Raw genomic sequence first — 13,129 nt, 5'->3', positions numbered from 1 at the left:
TTTGAAAAAAGAATCCTGGGAATTTGAATACTATGTTCTAGACTTTTCTCTATTATTAATAGTGATTTTTGAGACTTTAATGTCTTTGACTTTTAGTTTTAATATCTGCAAAATGACCTTGATTTTCCATAATGAAGATTATTAAAATTATTCACAAAATTTTAGTTAGCAATAAACCACATATACAAAGATGATCCTGTAAGATTATAATGGAGCAGAAAATTCATATCACTTAGTGACTACATAGCTGTCTTAATATTGTTGTATAATGCATTACTCATGTGTTTGCGGTGATGCTGGTGTGAGTGAACAAACCTACTGTGCTTTTAGTCTTATAAAAGTATAGTATGTACAGTTATGTACAGTATATAACACTAGAAAATAATAATAAGTGACTATTTTACTGTTTTCTGTACTTACTAACTTATACTTTTTATCATTAGAGTGTAGTCTTTACAAAAAAAAAAAAAATGCCGCATATGTCCGAGGAAAGGAAGCTTGCTGCTGATGGCATCTTCAAAACTAAACTGAACAAGTTTTTCACTTGGGAGGTGACCGAAGATGGCTACTCTGGAGTTGAGGCTCAAGTTACATACCAACCAGGGCAGAAATTATTATCTTAGTCACCGGGACATAGAATGTTCTTGGTGAGAATGGCAGAAGATCCAGGAATTGACCACTGTGGTTCAGAAGAGGTTTGGCTTCCCTGAACGGCGTGTAGAGCTTTGTGGTGAAAAGTGGGCATGAGAGGTCTTTGTGCATTGCCCAGGCAGAGTTTCTGTGTTACAAGCTCCTAGGAGTCCTTGCTGTGTCCAGGGCCTGCTGCGGTGTACCGCGGTTCATCACGGAGAGTAGGGTGGGAGGCTGCAAGGTCGTGGTATCTGAGAAACTCTGAGGACAGAGGGCTAAATCCATGAAATTTGTCTATGGCCTAATGAACCACAGTGGGGACTCTGTTAGCTACTGTGTTGATACTGCCTATGTAGTCTGTGCTGCTCTGGCAGAGTATGGAGGACATCAAAGTGAAGAGCATGCAGCCTTGGGACATAAGTGGTATGATTGGCCTAAGAAGCCCCTGCCGGACCATGTGAGCACTGTGGAACCCAAAGATGAGATATTGCCCACTATCACCATCTCTAAACGGAAGTGTGGGACCCAGCGCTGCTGTCACGCCCCAGCCAGTACCCACAGCAGGTTACAGCCTCAGCCTCATCTTGGCAACTGGATCTGGAATCTAGATGTTTTTCTATAAAGACCTTTAAATAAAATGTAAAACAAAACAAAACAAAACAAAACAAAAACAAAAAAACAAAAAACTACTTTCCATGAGCAAGTTCTAGCAAAATGGCTCTGGGAGATGTAATGGACTGGTTACTTATGTGAATTGTAGTCATTTCAATTATATTATATTATATTATGAAAGAGATAAAATAGAGCCACATTCTGAAATATTCTGACTGAGAGAAACTCCATGGTTTGAATAATATTCAATAGAGCATCGTAGTTGGAAATGGAGTCAGAAAACTTGCCTTACACTCCCTGTATGTTTACTACTCGCTTTGCGTTAAGCTCCATTTTGTATTTGCTAACTCATGTTGGCCAAATGACTATTATATGGTGTAATGGGTTAAGGGTTAGGATTAAGGTTAAGAATTCCTGTTAATAAGAATAAGAATTTCTACAAATACTAATACCAATGGCATAAAAGTATTATTATAGCTTCTTTCTTTTCTCACTTTACAGAGGAGGTAACAGAAATCCTCACAGTTACTTAGCTCATTGGAAGTAGTAGAATACTTCTCACTCCTGATACTATGCTTTTTCTGATGTACCATACCACCCCCATACCAGGTATAAGTACCTGAACGACAAAGTGACATGACGAATGTTAGGATGAAACACTGATCTCGAAGCATGGTTAGTATAGAAATTGAGTAACTACCTATAAGTTTCTGTAAAGATAGAAAAATGGCTCTCCCTAAGGCAAGCTGCCTCCTGCATAAAGCCTTCCTTGTTTTCTCTTGCTGGAAGTCGCATGTTCCTCTTCTAAGCTCTAACATTTATGCTTATTCTCTTATGTCATATTTTTATCTGCTCTTTTGCATTACAGATACTTAAATTAATAAATATGATTATTTATTATTAGCAAGTAATTTTCAGTGTCCTTACTATGGCACAACTCATTTACTATTATTGGCAATAATCATAGTGGTTGAAGATTGGAGACCAATTATACCTCTTGTTATCAACATAAATTCAAGTATCCAACAAGCATTGGCATTTCCCCTATTGAAAATACTGAGCATGTTAAAATGATTTTGACTTAACTAATTTGAAGATAAAAAATGGAAAAAGAATCCTTATCTTCCAAACTTTATCTGCAAACTTTCTTTTCTTCTCAATCAGTAATCATGTTTGAGACCATCACTGCAAGATGTTACATTGCTGTGATGTCAAGAGACAGTCGATGGAGCCATTGCCAGGCCTACACAGCTCCTGGCTACTTTATAATTTCAAAATAGTCCTGAAATGATTTTCCTCACCAGAATAAGGTGCTCCTGAAGACCATGCAATTAAAGCAAATTAGATTAAATACCACCGCCAAATTGAAATTTGTTGTAGAAAAAAAGCTTCGATTGTAATTTAGCTGACTCTTAGTGTTCCAAATAGAGTACTGAATTTTTTTCTTAAAGCACTGATAAAATGCAGGCCATTCTCAGTGATTTTTAGTGAGGTGAGTTTAGTTATACTATAAAGCTGGGATTCTATAATAAGTAGTAAAACTCCTTAAAGTATATATGAAAGAGAGAATCTTTCAAGTGAAAAAAAATTATTGCTGAAAATCTCAAAGTTTTTACTATTATTTAATTTTAAAAGTAAATTTCAAAGTTAATATTGTTAGAAATATTTGCTTTATTAGCAGTTAGTATTTATTAATAGTTAAGATTATATAAAATTCTGTTAAACATGCCTTTACTAGCAGAAAACAACAAAATTTTTCATATTATATATCAGCATAATAAACCAAAGTTTAAATGTATAGATGACAAACTATGAAGAAAAATTAATTATAAAATAAAAAAAGTTGAAAAGGAACAAAAAATTAATATACTCAGAAGCTTGTCTCCTACAGGTTTCCCCCTCCCCAAATTATCTTTATAGATTTTCCATTTGCTTTTGTATTTGTGGATCATTTAGTGATTGTTCTTTGTGTATTAGGAAATCAGTCTTTTGTTTTCTGTTTGCCTTAAAAATATTTTTTGACTTTTATAATCTGAATTTAGATAATTTTTTGCCATACGAATATTTTTAAAGTACTTTTGTGGGTTCTGGGTGTTATATTTTGCATATGTTAACACCTACTTTTTGTATTTAAATATTTAAGAATTACTTTGGTGTAAAATGTAGCATGGCATTTAAATTTTCTTTTTTACAATTAGCACATTATCCCAATATCATTAAATAATTCCTCATTTTCTTATTGCTTTAAAATGCTTTCTTTATCATTTACAAATTGTTATGTACTTGTGACTTTTCAATTTCACTAAATTGTCGTCTTCCTACAGTTTTATCAAATTTTAATTACCCAAGCCTTCCAGTATTTCTTAATATTTATATCTATTATATCATTACATTGAGATTATTCCTCTTACTGATATTTTTACAATCTATTTTTGCAAGTTGATTTTTCCATGTGTATTGGAATCAGTTTTTTACATTGTATATGTGAAAATAAATAAAATTTACTTGTGTTTTTACTTTAGTCAAGTAAATTACAGTTACAGATTAATTGGAGAAAATGTCATCTTTACAATATTGACACTAAAAATGTGGTTTATTTTTCCATTTATTGATTGTCCTCTATGTATCTCAAAATAATTTTATTGTGCAGATAAATTTCTAAGCATTTTTTTAAGTTTGTTTTCAAAGGTCTTTTTTTCAGCATATTTTTTATTAATATTTTTAATATGAAAATATTGTTAATTTTCTATCATTATTGCAATCAACCATCTTGCTGTTAACTTATTATTTTTAATAGTATTTCTGTTGTTTCTTAGAATTTCCATGTACCTCTTAATATTTGGAAATTCCACAAACCATAACACTTTTTCTTCAGAACTTTCATAACAATATTGTATTTAGCATCCTTGTCTTTTTTTATTTAGTGAAAATACTACTTGTTTTTGATTAATTATAATAATGTTATTTTATTAATACATTTTATTAAATCAAGAATGAATGCTAAATTAATTTCTCTATGCACATGGAAAACCAATCATTCTATATAGTTGCCATATCTATTTACACAGAGATAAAGAAATAATTCTCATATTGTCTTTTTTTTGAAATTTTTCATTATTTGTGTTATAGACTGAATGTGCCCCTCACAAATCATATGTTAAAGCCCTAACCCTCAATGTGATGGTTTTAGGAGGTGGGGCCTTTGAGAAGTAATTAGGATGAGATGATGTGTGGGGGTGGAGCTCTTGTGAATGGGATTAGCGCCCTTATAAGAGTCACAAGACAGCTTGTTTCCTCTCTCTGCTCTCCACCAGGTGAGGATACTAGACGTCAGCAGCAGCCTGCAATCTGTAAGAGGTCTCTTGCCAGAATTCGACCGTGATTCCAGCCTCCAAAACAGTAAGAAATAAATTTCTGTTATTTATAATTCATCCTGTTTAAATTATTTTCACATGACCACTCAAGCTGACTAAAGTGATTTGCAAATACATTATTCTAATTTTGTGTGGTTCTGCATTCCCAGAGTCTGCTCTTGGATTGGTAGTTTGGTTTTGTTTTTCTGTTTTCTAAATCATTAAATTTTACTTTTACCTTTGCAAATTCCATTTTTTCAATTGTTTTAGGTGTATTAATTTTTCATTCCTTTTCAAGTTTCTTTATTTAGTACTTAATTAACTTTTCTTCATAGTTAATTATTTAAACATTTAAGGTTTTTTTTCTGCTCATATATAATATGAAAGTTTTCTTAAAATACTTTTTCCAATCGTTTTACAGTTTTGTTTTGATTCTTAACAGAATGTTTATAGGAAAGATACTGCATTTCAATTTGAAACTACTTTGTTCAGAGAATATGGCATATATTCTAACATTTACTATGTTATTGAAATTTGCTTTGGGTATTTGGATACTGTCAATTATGCTATCATTTATATATTTTCTAAATAGCAATTATACTTAAGAAATATAATAAGATACAGTATTTTTTTTCTCTTATTGGCGTATAGAGTTTGATATGGATCAAGTCTTCTCAACTTTGATACTATTGACATCTTGAGCCAGATGATTCTTTACTGGGGGAGATGGGAACTGTCCTGCGCATTGCAGGATGTTTAGAAGCACCCCTGGTCTCAACCCACTAGAGGCCAGTACCTGATGTTTGAAGTTGACTAGTAATACTGGATGTCCTGTTTTCTTTTGTTTTACTAACCTGATGTATCTTTGCCAACTAGACAATTTCATACTTTTAGATAATATAGACTCATCTTTTGCATGTGGCGTATAATTGTCTCTTTTAGAAATCAAACTTGACAATTTTTAAAAATATATTAGTTAAAGCCATTTAAAGTTATTATGAGGGATCTTTCTGGTCTGATAGAGATGTCCTATATCTTTCTAGAGATGTAAGGCACATGGGCATATGAAATTTGTAAAATTCATAAAACTTTATTTTAAATATATATCCAATTTTGTATGTTCAGTATTACATTTGAAAAAAAAGAAATTACTATAAGTAATTTTTGACTGGTCCAAAGTCCCTCATTGCTTGACACATTAGGAGACACATGGCGACTTTTGGGATGCTGAACACAAATTGCATTTCTGCAGGCTGCTGTACAACCCTCTTTGCTGTTTATGGAACAGTGACTATTTTAGCTTAGAGGAAAACATGATTCTGGTTTATGTTTAAAATATTACATACATGTCTGCTTGCCCATCACAGTTTTTTCAACATAGTTATTATTTTTTTTAATATCTGTTTGTGTAGACCTGTGTTGAAAAGCCTCTTCTCATAAGTAAAAACCCATCCTTTTTATTTAATAAAGTTATTGAATCAGAATATTTGTGATAGGAAAGTTATTACAGTCATAGAAGTGTCTGAAAAGAAAGTGAAAGACAATGTGTTAGAAACAAGAGAACAATGACTTCTTTCAATAAAAACATCAATAACACGTTATTAAGGTGGCAGACTTTTAATGAAGAAGAAAAAAGTAATACAATTAGCTATAATCATGAGATAATGTTGAAAGCATTTAATGAATTTTTTTAAAAAGCTATTGAATTAGAGATATCTACAATCTATTTTTCTTTCATTTTACTTTTAAAAAATAGAATTTTCCTACTTTAGTTCTACTAGGTTATAAAATAAAATTAAAAGACAAACCTAATAAATGAAACATTTAAAAATGTATAGCGGAACAGCCAAAATTGCCAGAGTGTTAGACTAGTAAGACTTTAATATGCAATCTGTTTCAAATCCCTTCTGGTTAAGCCTTAAAGAGTTTTTGTAATTAATCCCATAGCTTCTTATGGAATTTATTTAAGGTGTGTGCTTAGATTTAAACCTTCCAATGAGATACAATATTTTCCCCTTCACAATATATTACTATTTCTAGGAGATCAAGAAATAAATTTTAATGAAAGAAAAACATGGCACGACAGAATAGAACAAGTTATACATGAAGATTTTTTACATTTTTTGGTATGTAAGATATTGAATGAGCTGTAATAATTTAGAATATTTCTGCCCATGGTTATTTATGATTTTTATCTCATAAACATTTTTTTGGAGACTGTTTTCATCTTTTGTAATCTCTATTGGAAACAGTTATTTTCCAAATGTTAATAGGAATAGACATGGGAATGCACAAGAAAGAATGAGGATCAATATTCTTGATATTTCTTTTGCAGAGTCCCATAGATTTCTTCAGATTAAGTATTACAATTGAAAGTTACAAACACTTAGCAATATTTAGAGATCAACTCTTTAAAAAGGTTAACCTTATGCATTTAGTAGGTGTGTAAATATTTAGAGGCTTGCACGCAACTAGAATTTGTTTTATGAATCACTTTTGATAATATATATATACTTATATAAGAAAAAATTGTTCATTGTAAAATATATAAAGTATTAGAGTTCAAAACATCCTTTTTTCTTCATATTAAAAAATTAATCTTTTAAAAATCTTATTTGCATTATTTAGTTGTTTTAAATTATGGAAGTGTGTTAAGCTGAAAATAGGTAGTGTTTTCTGCTCAAAAGTGCTATGGGGAAGGCAAACATTCTTTAAGATTAAATTGTGCAGAAAAAAATATACAGTTTATATTGTTCAAAGTGGAGGATGTGGTGCTGCCTTCTATTATAATGCATCGATGCATTAACCTGAATGATGAAGGTCCACAAATAGATATCCTATAGAGACTTTGGTACTCATACATGGGTTTTGGTTGGGCAGAACGTACTAGTAATGAAATCAAATATATTGCTGATGCCTAAGACATGGTTAGGGATCATGGAAAATATTACAGTTCAATAATTTTATGATATAAAAATGTTAGGTATCTACTCTCTAGAAGAGATTAGTAACACAGTCTTATGCAAACGGGTCCTAAACAAAATGACTAGTTTGGATGGAGTGAGTTAAAAAAATTTCTGGGTGTATTGTTACTGCTTAGCCTCATAATTTCTTCTTCTTTTTTAAAGAATCAATTAAGGCAGGGAAAGTTCTGGAAATATATAAGCCAAATATTAATGATAGTGGTGAGGGGTGGCAGGACTTAAAAAAAAAAATGAGATGCTTTTACTTTATACCTTAAATTTTTCTGATACCCATTGAGGTTAAGTGGCTTTCTTTGTGTTTTTTTTTTTTTTTTTTTTTTTTTTTTTTTTTTTTTTTTTTTTTTTTTTTTGCAACTAAAAACTCTATTTATTATACAGCAGTTATTTTGAGTTTTTTTTTCAGGATATTTATGTCTTTGATTGTAATATGGGCTTTATTTAGGGACAAAAACATGCCATAAACAACTTTGTATTTTCAGATCTGCACAGTTCCTAGCACAAAGTTGTACTCCATAAATGTTGATTTATTTTATGCACTCGTGTTTATATGTAGGAAACAAACAAAACAAACAAAAGTCCCACACATCACCTTTCTTAAAAGAACAGCTAGACATTGGTAATGTTTGATGTGATCACTGTTGGAAGCATCAGTCCTTTACCTGCCCCAAATAGTCTGATCGGAGTCATTCTTAACATTTTCCTTTCCCTCCTCAAGTTTTTCCTGCCAACCCCTGCCCCTGATCCATCCACATAAACTCAGGGGCACATAATCCTTTCGTTTCTAAGTGCAATTTCTAGCGTCCAAACTCTCTCTCATCCAATTCCTTCTCTGTTCCTCAGCCTCTGGTGTAGTTCAACATCTCACCATTTTTCAGCACCACGCTCCACCTCTCATCTGGAACACAGTAATCGCCTCCAAGCCGGTCTTCCTACCTTCAGAGTCTCTTATATTCCAATCTGTCAAGCACAGAGCAAGCAGCATCATAATTTAAAAAATAGAGTCAGTAGTACACCTGCCACACTTAAAATATTTATGGTTCCCTGTTTCTTACAAGACAAAATCCAAACTGTGATAAAATGGAGATTCTAAAAATTTTATTAATATGTATGTTTAAAATCCTTAATTTCCACAGATTACTCATAGATGCCCAAAATATATTAGAGTAAAAATTTTAAAGTAAAATGATGGACAGCCATTTAAAAAAGTATCAACACATTTAAAATTAATTTTGAGTGTAGACTTTTACTAGGTAAACAAATATTTCTCTCTATTACAGTGATTTTTGTTAGGTTCACATAATCTAAAATATGAGCTCAAGGATTAATGATACATCAGGTCTCCTTTAAACCTAATACAAACTGCAAAAAAGAGTCTACACTATTTAAGTAGAAATACATCAATCACAGAAGGGAGCAGACTGCAGGGCCGGGTCAATACCTTCCATCCCATTAAACAGAGGGAAAGAAAGCAAGTTTGTTTTCGTTCAATATGCCAGGGAGCAGGGATGAATAGCAATAATGCACATCTCTGACTGCAGCTTGACAATATTAACTTGAAAAATTATCAATCATTAATCCATCACACTCCTAATTATTACTGAACTTCTGCATTAACAGGAAAGGAAATTTAATAAAATAGGTTAAGGAGGTTTGGTTGAAAAAATCATTTTATTAGATTACATCTAAAGACTCATTGTGATACTAATGAACCTAGACATTTAAAAGGAATCTTGTGGCAACTTATGAAAGAAGTTATCCTGAAAAAGAAAAACATTTTAAGACTTACTTACTCTCTTACTTATTCTAATATTTATTTATACTTAAGGCAGTGTAGGGAATTCCAGAGTGTTTTTATGTTATGAAATATGAACTGTGGGGGAATGGACATTCACTCTGCTGGCCTTAATCAAGTAAGACCCAACGACAATTAGGAGGAACAAAATTTTCATAGTAGACTAAGATAGTGTTTGGCATTAACATGATCGGCAGTTTAGTTGAAAAGTCAGGATGATATAATGAACTCTGAGAGTGAAGCTTGAGTAGTTTAAACAGAAAGCCAGGTTTTCAGTTGCAAATGTGTATAATATTAAACTTGGTTCATCTGTCATTTTTATCCTTCCTCTTCTCTGGGTAGATACAAGGATGATGTTGGGCTTTGCTCCTTGAAGGATGGCTATGGAATATGTGCAAAGTCAAAGATTCATGACGGTGCTTCATCATTTAATTTCATAGTATGCTTCATAAGTCTTTAAAAATATTTATCTTATTTTTGGTTTAAATTACTGTGAAACCCTTGCAGTGCATTTTATAACTTTAATGCATTATATTAATATCTAAAGAATTGAACCACCTATGGAATATTATTTTTTATATTGCATCTTTAATATTAGTGATTCAAATTTTTTTAATGAAATGCGAATGTTTCAAACATACGCAATTTTATTGCTGCTGTTTTCATAATGATAACATTTAGATTAAAAAAAAAGAGAGAAGACTCCATTTGGTTTTCCTGATTACAGAATGAGAGCAATAATAGCCAACATCAGTAAAGCAAATAATGCATGGAAGTAATATTTAAAGTTAAAAGGAGAGTGAAGCAATGGTTATTAGCTTCAAGAGCCTAGATGTACTTACCCGTTTGATGGCACAAATGGTAGGATCTTACATTTGATAATTCCACTGGAATATAGTCATCTATTAACCTCTGGAGAATCAAGGTTCCGACAGCAAGCCCAAGATGTGCCTTACACAATATCTCCATTATTTTCAGTGGTCAGACACTGTAACACAGTGAATATGAGTATATCTTGAAGTACTTTTGGTGAAATTTACAGAAAGACATATTTGGAATATTCAGATTTTCTTAAGAGTTAATTAAATATGAATTAGATTTTATTTAAAAAAGATGATAAAAACTGCATTTGGGTGCTTGTGAAAAACATTTCTATGATATTTAGTCACTAAAAATACTTTGCAATAATTCTGTAATACTCCCCTTTTTGGTGAAAATGATTGATCCAAGACCATGCTGCATTTCCAAAGAGACTGAAATTTGAAAAACAGGTATTGTCTTTAAGATAACTTATTACCTTATCCTATTTATTTTAAGCTGTTAAACTTTCAGTACAAGTAAATGCTATCCTTTAAATTTAATTATGTAAATCTTTGGATGCATTTTTAAAGTGTTTAACTTCAGTGCACTGTGTTGTTAAAAGCAATTTTTTTATTTACATGAAGAAGGCGAACCAAACCATGTATTTGTACTTGTCCTAAAATTACTCTTCTTATCATGATTTCTTTTAATTGTTTTGAAGCTGAGTAAAGTGGCAAACTCAGAGGTAAGTTAAATCGCTGAGTGAGTGCATCCATTTTTTTTTTTAAATTAAATTTATTAGGGTGACATTGGTTAATAAAAGTATATAGATTTCAAGTGGTACAATTCAATAATACATCATATATATTGTGTGTTCTCTACCTAAAGTCAAAATTTCTTCTTTCACCATGTATTTGACCCCTTTACCCTTATCTACCACCCTCCTCCTCCACTTCTCTCTGATAACCATTAAAGTGTTGTCTGTGTGTATGAGTTTTTGTTGTTAGGTTCATTTGTTGCTTTCAGTTTTATATTCCACATATAAGTGAAATCATATGGTTCTCAATTTTTTCTGTCTAGCTTATTTCACTTAGCATGATAATCTCAGGATCCATTTATGTTGTTGCAAATGGCAGCATTTCATCTTTTTATGTCTGAATAATATTCCATTGTATATATGTAACACATTTTTTTATTCAAAATTATTGAGGTGACATTGGTCAATAAAATGCAATGAGTTTCAAGTGTACAATTCAATAGTATGTGTTATATATATAGAGATAGATAGATAGATCAATAGATCGATAGATCGATAGATCGATAGATAGATAGATAGATATTGGATTGTGTATTTACCACCCATAGTTAAATTTCTTTCTGTCACCACATATTTGGCCCCTTTTACCGTTATCTACCACCTCCCTTTCCGCCTTGCCTCTGATAATCTCTAGTCCACTGTCCATGTCCATAAATCTCTGTTTGTCATGTTTGTTTGTTGCTTTATATTTATATCCCACACATGAGTGACGACATGTGTTTTTCAACTTTTTCTGTTGACTTAATTTGCTTAGCATGATTTTCTCAAGTTCTCCATGTTATCACAAACGGCAGTGCTTCATCTCTTCTTACAGCTGAGTATTATTACTCCATTGTATATATGTTTCATGTCTTTTTTATCTAATTATCTATCAAAGCTAGAGAGAGGTATTTTAAAAATAAGTGAATAAGCGCTCAAGAGAAAAGTGGGAAAAAATGATTAAAGCAAGAAAAATATACCTTCTAAGCATAAAAAGATTTATTTACACTCTGTGAAAATATTTTATCAGTTATTTAGATTCTGTATTTAAAAAAAAAAAACAATGCTCATTACTGATTATACGAACATGCCATTTTTTAATTTGTACTTGTATTAGTGTGTTCACTATTCTTTTTACAAATGTCATCGGTTCTTCATTTTAATTTAATTTTTGCCTTTTTAAAAGTATGCATGCAGCTAGTTCAAATGTCAAGTAATTCTACAAGCTTATGACAAAAATAGAGCAATTCCTCTCTCCCTGTAATTCCCTAGGTTCTTACCTCTTTTAGTCATTTAGTTTCTTTCTTTCTTTCTTTCTTTCTTTCTTTCTTTCTTTCTTTCTTTCTTTCTTTCTTTCTTTCTTTCTTTCTTTCTTTCTTTCTTTCTTTCTTTCTTTCTTTCTCTCTCTCTCTCTCTCTCTCTCCCCCTTCTTCCCTCCCTCCCTCCCTCTCTCTCTCTCTTTCTTTTTCTTTTTTTCTTTCTTTTCTTTCTTTTTTTGTAGTTGTTTCCATATTTCCACATAACAATAACAATAATAATAAGTTTCTTAATTTTTCAAGTTAAGAGTTATTGGATTTCATTATGAAAAATGTAGTTCTATGAAGATTTTACCACTTGTAGATTTTCACTTTACTCCTCCAGTTTTTAGTAAAACCGTCTCATCTTCCACAAACTTTGTGTTTCAGTTCCTCAGGCTTTACCTATACACTAGTGACCTGCCACACCTCTGTCATGCTGAAGAAGGGACTTTGAATATCTAACTGCTTAGTACACAGACTTTTAGCAAATCTTATTTCTAGCTCTAACTATACCTCCACTTTAGTGGAAAAATTCCTGAGCGTTCCTGAGGTGGTTTTAGCCCCTCCAGACCTAAGTTTCTGCTTTTTTTATTCTGCTTAATCAGACAGCACTTGTACACAAACTTTCCAGTTTCCAAAATTTTGTCAGTTAGCATTTATCCTGTTCTCTTTGTTCTCATGGAATTTTATGATCTTTTTTTCTTTTCTTTATGTGTATGAGGTTTTGAACATAGCACAGGTCATAAATTTTTATCTTTCCTTGTTTGTGTCACTGTTTTTTTTTTTCTACTGTTATGAACTTATTGGATAAAATTAATTCAAGTGTAATATTTCAAAATGGTTTTGTATAAAATAGCTCAAAT

General features: G+C 31.6%; 1 pseudogene; it reads left to right on the top strand.

The window, feature by feature from the left end:
• The first annotated feature begins 479 nt into the window (after positions 1-479).
• On the top strand, positions 480-1,238 carry LOC107501004 (annotated as a pseudogene).
• The last annotated feature ends 11,891 nt before the right edge of the window (positions 1,239-13,129 follow it).

The sequence above is a fragment of the Rousettus aegyptiacus genome, unplaced genomic scaffold (assembly GCF_014176215.1).
Source record: "Rousettus aegyptiacus isolate mRouAeg1 unplaced genomic scaffold, mRouAeg1.p scaffold_m13_p_1, whole genome shotgun sequence".
NCBI lineage: Eukaryota > Metazoa > Chordata > Mammalia > Chiroptera > Pteropodidae > Rousettus > Rousettus aegyptiacus.
This window is presented reverse-complemented; position numbering and strand designations above follow the sequence as displayed.